Source organism: Podarcis filfolensis, assembly GCF_964270895.1.
Source record: "Podarcis filfolensis genome assembly, chromosome: 4".
NCBI lineage: Eukaryota > Metazoa > Chordata > Lepidosauria > Squamata > Lacertidae > Podarcis > Podarcis filfolensis.
Window position 1 is genome coordinate 61453715 of NC_139607.1, and position 10487 is coordinate 61464201.

A 10487-nucleotide genomic window follows, 5' to 3' on the forward strand; every position below is an offset into this window, starting at 1 on the left:
TGAAGACATGGAAGGGAGTGCAAAGGTCATCAGCATGACTTTTATATGTGACAATGTATACAGGATTTCCTTTTTGCTACACAAGTGTGTGTTTTATCAGGGAAACCAATTGTGTGCAGTATAGTGCTTGAATTGAATGGATAGTTTTTGCTAAAGGTGATTTTGATTACCACTTCATGCTTTAGATGGATTTAAACTCAAACAATTTAAAAGGTAGCAAGAAAAGCAAGAAAAACATGACACACATCCTATGTAAAGTGGTAACATCTGACACATTGACTTATATTTTTAGTACAAGGTGAGCAATATAAGTGTGACTGACAAGCAACTGTGCCAATTAGCAAGATAAGATAAGTGGAATAAATGTGTGACAAACAGGAGTGTTCTACATCTTCTTCCCCCTGGTTACCTCACCTGGGGTCATGACCCACCAAAGTTCAAAGAGTATATCAGTTTCAAGAAACAGTTGTACCTGAGAGCCAGATGTGCAATGTAGAAGCAGCAGCAAGGTTAAAATTTATGAGAATTTTTTCTCATATGAGAGAGAGAGAGGGGAGGGAGGGATGTTTTTTAAAAACCCTCTTATCTAGGACTCAGCAATCCCAGTCTACCAGCTAAGGATTAAGGTAATAACCTGAAATATCTTGGGGGGAAATTCTTTTGCACATAATACAAGTGTGTGGAAAGGGCATGTATCTATTCATATACCTCTTGCATGTATAATTACCCCAAAGAAATCTTTTTTTAATTTTAATCTGATGATCTCAGGATTCTGTCCTGGTAATATTTTTAGATAAATTTAAAAGAAAACGAAATGATATTACAGAGACTGTAGAAATAAATGAGAGTTAGAAGATAAAGATTGCTGCCTAACTACTATATTCAATACTAGAGATGTGGAAGAGGTAAGTGCTAAAATTGATCACTGAAAGTAGCATCACCAAGTGATCTACAGATCCTGGAAAGGCAGTAGCTTTGCCTAACTTCACTGCCCTATTAGTAAAGCTGTGCTCATTGCTGTGTTATTGGCGAACTGTAAAGTGATTGGCCATGTCCATTTGAAAGGGCTGGACATGTTTTATCAAGACAATATATCTACCTTGATGGTCTTAGTGGATGACGGAGACCAGTTTTGAGTGTACAGTGGGAAGAGGACAATGAATACATTCAACTGGATTTGACTGAATACTGAGTTTCACAGTAGTGACCAGGCAATCAGCAGTGAATGGTCCATTCAGGTTTGCACATGTTGTCAGTAGAACATAAAGTTACACTGTGCTAGTTCCCTATTTTGTTCTGAGAACAAATGAAGATACTGCTTATAATGTTAAAAAGTCTTGGATGGCTAGGCCCTACTTATCTGAGAGACAGCCAGCCTCCTGGTCCTGTTAAGAATTCAAAGATGTCTTTTTCATGATATTCTTTGCACACCAGCAGGGTCAGCCCAAGACATCAGGCTTCTTCCATAAACAAGCAATGAGAGGCTGATCCCTCCAAATCCATAAACAGAAGCCAAGTGGACTTGTAGTTGAATCTTACATCAAGACTGGCTATGGGACAGTGCCCTCCACTGCACCTGAGGAAGGCAAAATACTCTAGGAGCTGCAGGAAATGTTATGAATGTCGCTTTCTCTGAGGAAAAACTCAGTTACTATTGGCAGCTAGAGAAAGGTGGCATGGGTTTACATAGTCTTCTTCACAACTGGAATGCAGTGAGTTATCCCTCTGAAAGTGACAACTCTTTTCTTTGGTCCATAATGATGTTAGAGCTTAACCCCTGTGGAGTGACTAACTAGGATCTAGAATGTTAACATCCTTTCTTAACCTCCATCTCCAAGGGTAATCTATTCTTTCCACTTGAATTCAGGCAGCCTCTGAAGGCATGAATGGGGATAATGGATCGTATGCATGGCATTTAACTACTTTGCACTAAGAGCAAGCCTATTAAATTAATGAACATGACTAAGTTGAATTCCTATGGAAGGTATTTGGTGTAGTACTATGGTAATCGTTCCATTACTGCTTGGCAGATGGAAAATCCCTCCTTTCCTTTTTTTGGCATGCTGTTCTGGAGATTCTTCTGACCTATTCCAAACCAATTGTGGGGGCACAGAGGTGCATGGGGAAGGACAAGAGGAAAGTGTTGTTGCACTAGCAGAAATTATTGTATGGATTTCCACTAACAGGACTTATTTGTTCAATCTGGCCCCTATGTTTAGTATAGCACATGTGAACAGTTTTGAGGCCAGGTACCACACCCTATAACAGAAATCTCAACTGTCCTTACCCTTAAACGAAAGTATTATAATTGTAATATTGGATATACATTATAAGAAGTGACGTGATAATTGGCAGGAAATGTATCACACACTTGTAGCATTTAATAGGTCAACAATTAACAATTATGTTTTTTATATGGTGCATAACAATGGGGGAAAAATCTTCAACTTTATTTCTCCATCTGCCATGCCAGTCTTTAAAGTGCTTATATATTAATCGTGTACTCCACTTAGTTTCCTTGGCAACAAGGATTATTCCCTTATAGAGCATATTGTATTTCTACCGCCCTCCAAAGTTGTTGTTAAAATAATAATGCGTTGCTATTATTATAAGGTAGCTGAAAGTGAAGTGAAGTCGCTCCTGGGTTGGATATTTTCAAATTATATTCTAGAATGGGAAATTTTAAGCTGATAATGATACTAGTTGGGTTGGATTTGCTGCACATTATTGTGAGTATTTTAAGTTGTTTTATTCTTGGTCTATATCTATTTTAACCTTCGTTTTTGTAAGTCACTTTGAATTGATTTTTGGGGAAAAGCAACATTGTAATAAGTAATTAAAATTATGCTTCTATTATCATTTCAAATCATTTCATGCTGGTCAGTCTAGTGAGACAATACCTGAGTAGATATGGTTTTTTGAATCAAACCTAATATTAGTGCAAATGAGAGCTTCAGTGAAAAAGCTCCTGGGCTGCGACTTTGGTATTTTTCCTTCTTTACTAATACCATTCATTTTCCATTCCCCATTTTTCTTTTGTATGAATGTTATTGGTGTAGCCCGTTGTCTAGCATATAAAATAAAAGTTCAATATTCTCAGCAGTTTTTAAGATAAAGCAAAGAGTAATCGTATAATGCTGTGCACCTCAAAGGTCAGTACTGTGCCTCTCTGAGGTCTTCACTGCACTCTAGATGGCTGCCTAGTTGGCCTAATGATGTCACTAGCCCTGGCCCTTGGTCTGAAAATAGATCCCCTCCCCCCCACCATATTGCATTGGAAGCTAATTTGAAAACTAATTGGCACCAGATAGCCGACGTGCCAGAGCTAAGGTAGACCTGAGGACAAGAACCCCCACTATTATTGGTCACTCTGAAATGTACCTGATAGAGAAGCAGTGACATCATTACTGGGCAGCACCATTCTTCACCCCTCCAGGATTTACTCCAGTATTGACAATAACCCATAGCCATAAGACCATAATAGCTGAAAAATTATATAGGTATCTCTGAGTGAAGAAACAAAGAAACTAAAAGAATAATCTCCTCCCTTTTGCAGCCTCCTTCCCCATTCATTTGTCAATTAATTATTAACCTACCTGAAGAATAACATTTGAAAAATATTAATAATTATATCACTAGAGGCCTAATATCTTCAAAAAGAAAGAAGAAGCAACCAAAATAAAATTCAAATGTATTTAAAATAGAGTTAACATCCTAAGTAATGCGATTGTGGAGATTATAATTCTACTTTATTTTACTCATATCACTGAAGCATTGCATATGATTTAGCAATTTCAGCAGTCTTTGATCATCAGAGGAGGAAGATTTATCTATCATAGAGGCTAATTACTCTTATCGTCTACCCTACTCAGTGGTCTCTATAGGCCCGGCTTGTACTTTTTTGATAAAAATAAGAGGGCAGCCTTTGATGATTTTAGACCTGTCTCATCAAAGAGTCATTGGACAGCATCTTTACTGCATTCACTTCTGATGAATTTGCTTTTTCCCAAGAGAGGGGAGAAAAGACAGAAATGGCATGTTACCTGCCCCCACTCCCCTGGCACACTAAAATTATCATTTCCTTTATCATGACTCTGGACCGAACATCTCAACTATTTGCAACAAATAAAAACAAATCAATATACAATTTGACATGTAGATTGCTTCTACACAAGCCATTTTCTCTGGAACTGCCAGCATTAGTTCATTCAGTTTTCACCCATTTCAGATGAGATCATTGTCACGATTCTACTAACCAGAAAGTCCCAACTTAAATTGCTGTCGCAGCTATGAACTTTCCAGGGAGTGTTAGAAAGTATCTCTCTACCTAAGTACCCCCATCTGCAGTACAATAATACTGACTCACCACACAGGGCTGTTGTAAAGAGTGCAACTAGCTAAAGAATATGCATTATTACTATTATAATTATCATTCCTGATTTTGAAAGGGATCACAGTGCCAACCTTCTATGTGGTCTGTCAATACACTAGTTATCTGGCTTGCATTTTCTAGCATGTCCCTTCCCCATTATATTTACAGCCCAAGTGTAAGTACAACAATGTGTTTTCCCATTGCTATGCTCCACTATAGTTGAGTGTGTGATGCTTGTTAGACAATTCAGTGTGATAATCCGGATGCTTTAGAAAAGTGTGGTGATTGAGTCTGTAAGAATGTGAGACCATAGCCTGCTGAAGACTCTGGCGCAAGTGCCCATCGCTTCCCCCTCTCTGTCCAGCATGCATCCAAACAGGAGACTGGAAGCAAACATTTCAAGATCAGAAAAAGCAGCTAGTTTAAACTATGGTTTATTGCAGTTATGGGCAACCTCTTTCAACCTTGATGCTAGGTACAAGTCTTACAAAATCTGGCCACTGGGCCTTTGGGAGTTGAAGTCCAACAACATCTGAATGGCCACAGGCTCCCTCTCCTCTTTTTCCTGACGCAAGTGAAGTTCAGAAACCATAGTCCTATCTTCATAATAAAAGGTAAAGGGACCCCTGACCATTAGGTCCAGTTGTGGCCGACTCTGGGGTTGAGGCGCTCATCTCACTTTATTTGCCAAGGGAGCCGGCGTACAGCTTCCGGGTCATGTGGCCAGCATGACTAAGCCACTTCTGGCGAATCAGAGCAGTGCATGGAAATGCCGTTTACCTTCCCGTCGGAGTGGTACCTATTTATCTACTTGCACTTTGACGTGCTTTTGAACTGCTAGGTTGGCAGGAGCAGGGACCAAGCAATGGGAGCTCACCCCGTCGCGGGGATTCGAACCGCCAACCTTCTGATCGGCAAGTCCTAGGCTCTGTGGTTTAACCCACAGCACCACCACACCTTGCTAATATATCCAGCTAATTGTAGCCCAAGGAATACAAGTTGAAAAGAGAATATGAAACATTGAAGGCTGCAATCCAAATCTCCTTTACACCAGGCTGGGAGGGTTGGACTGGGTAGAAGTCTCCCTACACCCAGCACACTCAGCCTCCAAACATGTGGACTGGCAGAGCCAGTTTTGAGAGTGGGGAGGGCTACCACAGAATCCACCAGATCCACAGCAGATCACTCAAGTGACAACATCAGGCCCAATCTGAGTCTAATCATGTGTCAGCTCCAGGCTGTCACAGTAAATTGCCTATCCCCAAGCTGTTGCCCAGCTGGTGTGAGAAGTAGGGCTACATCTGTGGTGGTGGCCCCTCTACATTGCCCACCCCTCAACCAGAAAGGGTTTGGATTGTAGGCTTAGATGCAGTCTTTTGAAAGGGGGAAAAAATGCTTCTCGCATTGAGAAATAATGCAATAAAATATTGATTTGATTTAAAGTTTTGAAGATGAAAGAAATTAGAGGACAAACCAGCTCATCTGGTCTTTTACAGAGAAACATCCAGATGCTTTGAAAAGCAATTTCTCAAACCTAAATGACTTCTAATTCCTAAAGAAATTAAGCAACTCATTTCATCTTGTTTGGATTATTTAATTATCTGATGGGGGGGAAGGAAGCAACAAACTGAATCAAATAAAATACGGGGTTCTGTCTCACTGTGAACCACCCAGCTTAACAATATAAAGCTATAAACTATATACTTTGTGTGGCTTTCTTGTTAAGCTTTAAATTAGAATGTGCTAATTAGAGTATGGGGCACAGAGAAAAATGCAATACTCCATTGCAATTGTTCCTGTTTGAGGTCTACTTTGTTTCTGCAGAATAGACTGGTGATATAATTATCTCCCAATTCAAGAAGTAATTCACCTTAGTAATTTTGAATATGTCAAGAGCCCAGTTCACAAATCACCTAATCACTTCTTAGGCACTTTTTTGGACTGCGATTCACTGTATATGAGGAAAGTGACTGGTGTACCAATATCTGGATCCACCAAACCTCAAACTCTCACAGCATAATACTTAACAGCGCTTAATTTCAACTCTATTTCCCTGAGCTGTGAATGATGAAAGAGATGTTGAGCTGTCAATGTTTCTAGCTGTTAGGTAAGCTATGCACATTCATGAAAGGGCTAATACAAAATTTCCCAGAATGCAAGTTTGTAAAATAGTCCTGACACCATGAACAGCTTTTCTAAAATTTATACTGCTTCTCCCCCTCCCCCGATGCTTTCCTCCAGGGGAAAATTGCAGAAATTCTAGGACGTCTACTGGGCAGAGACTGCTGATTATTCTAAATTATATGGTGCTTTTGTGATATGTTCATTTCTGTGTCCTGTGGATGATAGACCAAAACCATCAGACTTATGCTACTTATGACCTAGTTCACACTAAACCCTTATTATTGTATATCAGATGGTATGGCATTACAGAAATTGATCAATTAACCCTTTTACATCATGCCATATGACACAGAAGAAACTCCTGCATGTATATAAGCAGTCTTAGTTGCCAGAGATTGATTGCTCTGTGTAGTGCATGAAGAAGCAGTTAAGTAGATTCAAATTAGCAGGATTCTATTGTTATGAGATCATGGGGTTAGGAGGGACACTATGGCTGCTCAGGTACAACACTCTGCCCAATAGGACAGGCAAAAGATGATTTGAAAGGGTGTGGTTCAAAGTCTTTATCTCCATCTACTTACCTGTCTGTATCTACAGATATAGGCATATATTGGTTAAGTTAAAAATCCTCAAAACAAGATAAATCTATATAGCTAGGTTAGGGGGAGATATATCTATCTATCTCCTATGTAAACCAGGAGTGGGGAATTTGCTGAATACTCTTTTAAGGATTAGTGTTCATCACCACAGTTTGTGGAAGTGAATTTCACAGTTTAACAATGCTCTCTGTATAAAAGTACCTCCTTTACACTGTCCTGAATAATCCAACTTTCTGATTCATTGCATGGGCCCGAATACTTTTATTATGAGAAAGGGGGGGGGGGCTTATCTCTATCCCCCTCCTTCACACCATGCATAGTTCTCTATCATATGCACCCTTATTCCCCCACACAACTGCACAACTAAAAAGTCCCAAGTGTTGTAACTGAAGATAAAAGGACAGGACATCTACTTAGGGTTTGCCAGGCTAACCCACGAAAATCAGTGAAGCCTGCGGGGAACCTCACTGCTACTGCCACCAGGGACTATGAATAGCTGAAATACTAGCCATTGTCCCAAGGCAGCTTGCCGAAAAAGGATTGACACAGGAGAAGGAAATCTCCCTTATGTCAGGCTGATATGGCGCTTGCTCTGGAGTTAAGGAGTTCTGTACTAATTAAGTAAGCTATTAAGTAAGCCCATTGTCTATTACTTATATTGAAATAACATTCTTGCTCATTAAAGCAGCAAGCTTATGTGTCTTGTCTCTTTTTTGGGGGGGGGGTGAGAGGAGTACAGGTACAAATATAAAATGAGAGAGAAGTCAAATGAGTGTGGCAATGAAAGAGGAGTGAGGAGTGCCAAGAAAGCGAGACTGGTTACTGAAGAGTAGCAACCTGCCCTAGATCAATACTTGAACATCTCAGGAGTCATCAACATGGCTCTGGGCTGGAGGAGTAACTTGATGACCCTGAATCCACTGAGTTCTCCCTCTCTATCCGCATGGTCAAATGTGCCCATAGGTCTAAAAAGGATGTTGATTCCTGGGACTCAGTTACATGAGTCAAAAAACTGCATTTTGAATGCGTTATAAACATGCAACACCAGATGCCACTGGTGCAAAATAAAAATTCAAAGTGATTTTCCATAGCTCCCCCCTTTTGTTATAATGATTTAATTTTTGACTTATTTATAGCGGTTTCCCCGCCTGTGTGTAGATGCACCCCTGTTCTAGTAAGTACATGTTCATCTACAGTGGAGTCAACAACCAGGGAGAACATTATGCTCCTTCACTGGGCATATCCCACAGGATTATGTGACAAGGTCCCTCCCTATTTTGACAGGACCCAAGACAGTCATTTGCAGTAGCAAGTATTAATAGGTACAGATGTCTCCCAATAGTGCAATGTAAGCAATACAAGGGAACAGTGCAATACAAAACTGAATAGTACAAGAGAACAATGTTTAAATGTTTACAACAAGTGTCAGAATAAGGTTATGTTTTAGGGCCATTGGGAAGATAAATGCAAAGCTACTAAAGTCATTCTGTCTCATTCCAAGTTTAGATGCAGCAATTCTGCCTCAGATGGATTAGAGAAACCTGAAGACTCTTTCACATCTATGATTCTAAATGCTTCTGTCAGGCTGATGAAGACTATGAAGCTGTGTCTATTTTGTTTTTGATTTTCTTGCCTGGACATTTTCTGTAGTTGTCAAGTGGCAGAGAAGATGCCAATAGCTCTGTGTCATAATTAAAGCTCCAGTGTCAATAGATGCAGAGTGACTCTTAAGTTTAGCATTCAGCAGTGAAGAGTGCCTGCCAATAGTTTGCCTGTAGCTGACAGTTAAGAGATATTTCTATAATCACTCCAGTCACTTTGAGCCATTTTGCTTGAAATAATGACAATGTTGAAATCTTTGGTGCTATTTCACCTTGTGCCCATGCTCTTCAGAGAAATCAGGTTCTGTTCTCATCACTACTTCAGATATAGATAAGAGGCGGCTGAACTGAAGAGTTATTATGGCGTTTGCATCTATGATATCCACTGGATCTGACTACCCTGGGTCATCTGGGTATGACACCAGGACCCTTTACACATCACCTACCTTCAGTGAGATATTTTCTCTCCCCCCACTGCCCCACTGCAAGCATTTCTGGCATAGCTGAGTGATCCAGTTTTAGTGATCCAGTCAAAAGGCTGGTTTGATTGTGTGAGTTTCTCACACCAGATCAATACATCAATGCTGATTCTGTGGGAAAGACGCCACCCATATAGGGTTCAAATATTATGCCAGGCATGAGCCAGATTTCCACAGAAATTTGTTCAAAGGGCTCTATAATCTCTCTTTTAAAAGGTCTTACAAATATAGATCCAAATCTGGTGAAATTAAAGCACTTTCAGGACTAGCCCTGGGGAGCAATTGAAAGGGATAATCAGTGGCCATGAGGCCACCGACTCATCTTTCAAATCCCCCTATGTTCACATTATTACAGCAGATGTGCAAGAATTTGGCCCACACTGTCCTAATTCCTCCCTTGCCCATTGGTTTGGAAGGCAGCAGACTGTGGCACTGCCAAACATTAAGAAAAAGATGTCTTCAGGATAGGAATTTGCCTGCATCAAGGATGGAAGGTTTTATGCAGTTTGTCCAAGAAAGGAAGCGTCCATCTACTGCTATATTCGGTCCCTAGCTCTTTGTTGCAGCTGACGTAGGCTATCACTCTTTCATCGTCCCAATGTGGTCTTTGAGCCATACAAATTATAAGTGATCTGCAATTTGCGCTGGCATTGGGATGTGAGCAAATTATTCCTCAGCTGAAATCCACTGTGTGTTCTACTCAACTATATACACTATTCTCAGAGGTATTTATTCCAGGGGACCTGATAACATTGCTTTTAACTGGAATGTTACATTATATTAAAGCAATTCTACATGGTATGTAATCTTACAGGACAATTCATTCTCTTACTTGATAGAGCTGGTATTCAGTACAACAAAATGTCTACTCTTATCACCAATGTGCACTACCTTAGCAAATGGTTTACAGACATCTAAACATTGAGTGCTGGGTGTAATTGTTGTTTTCATTCTTTGCAGAAGACATCTTTGAGAGCTTTGTAGGTACTTCATGTTTTTTTGCTTGAGCATAGCTCTCCAGTACTATTCTACTCTGAGATATGTAGCCTAAAATGAGATTTCATGCTATTTCCCCCCTCAAAATTATTTGCACTATAAATCACCATTTCTGTTGCATTTTTTCAGCTAGGACTAGTTTGTAAGCTTTGCTTCTTGGTTATACAGTTGGCTGACCTTAGTGCCTGCCCTTTATTTTAGTAATAATCTTATTTAACTCAGGTGATTTACTTCTTGGTCTTCTTACATCTGATGTGGACCGATGAATATGGTGGAAAGTAACTATAAATTTTCCACTAATATCACCTTAACTCAA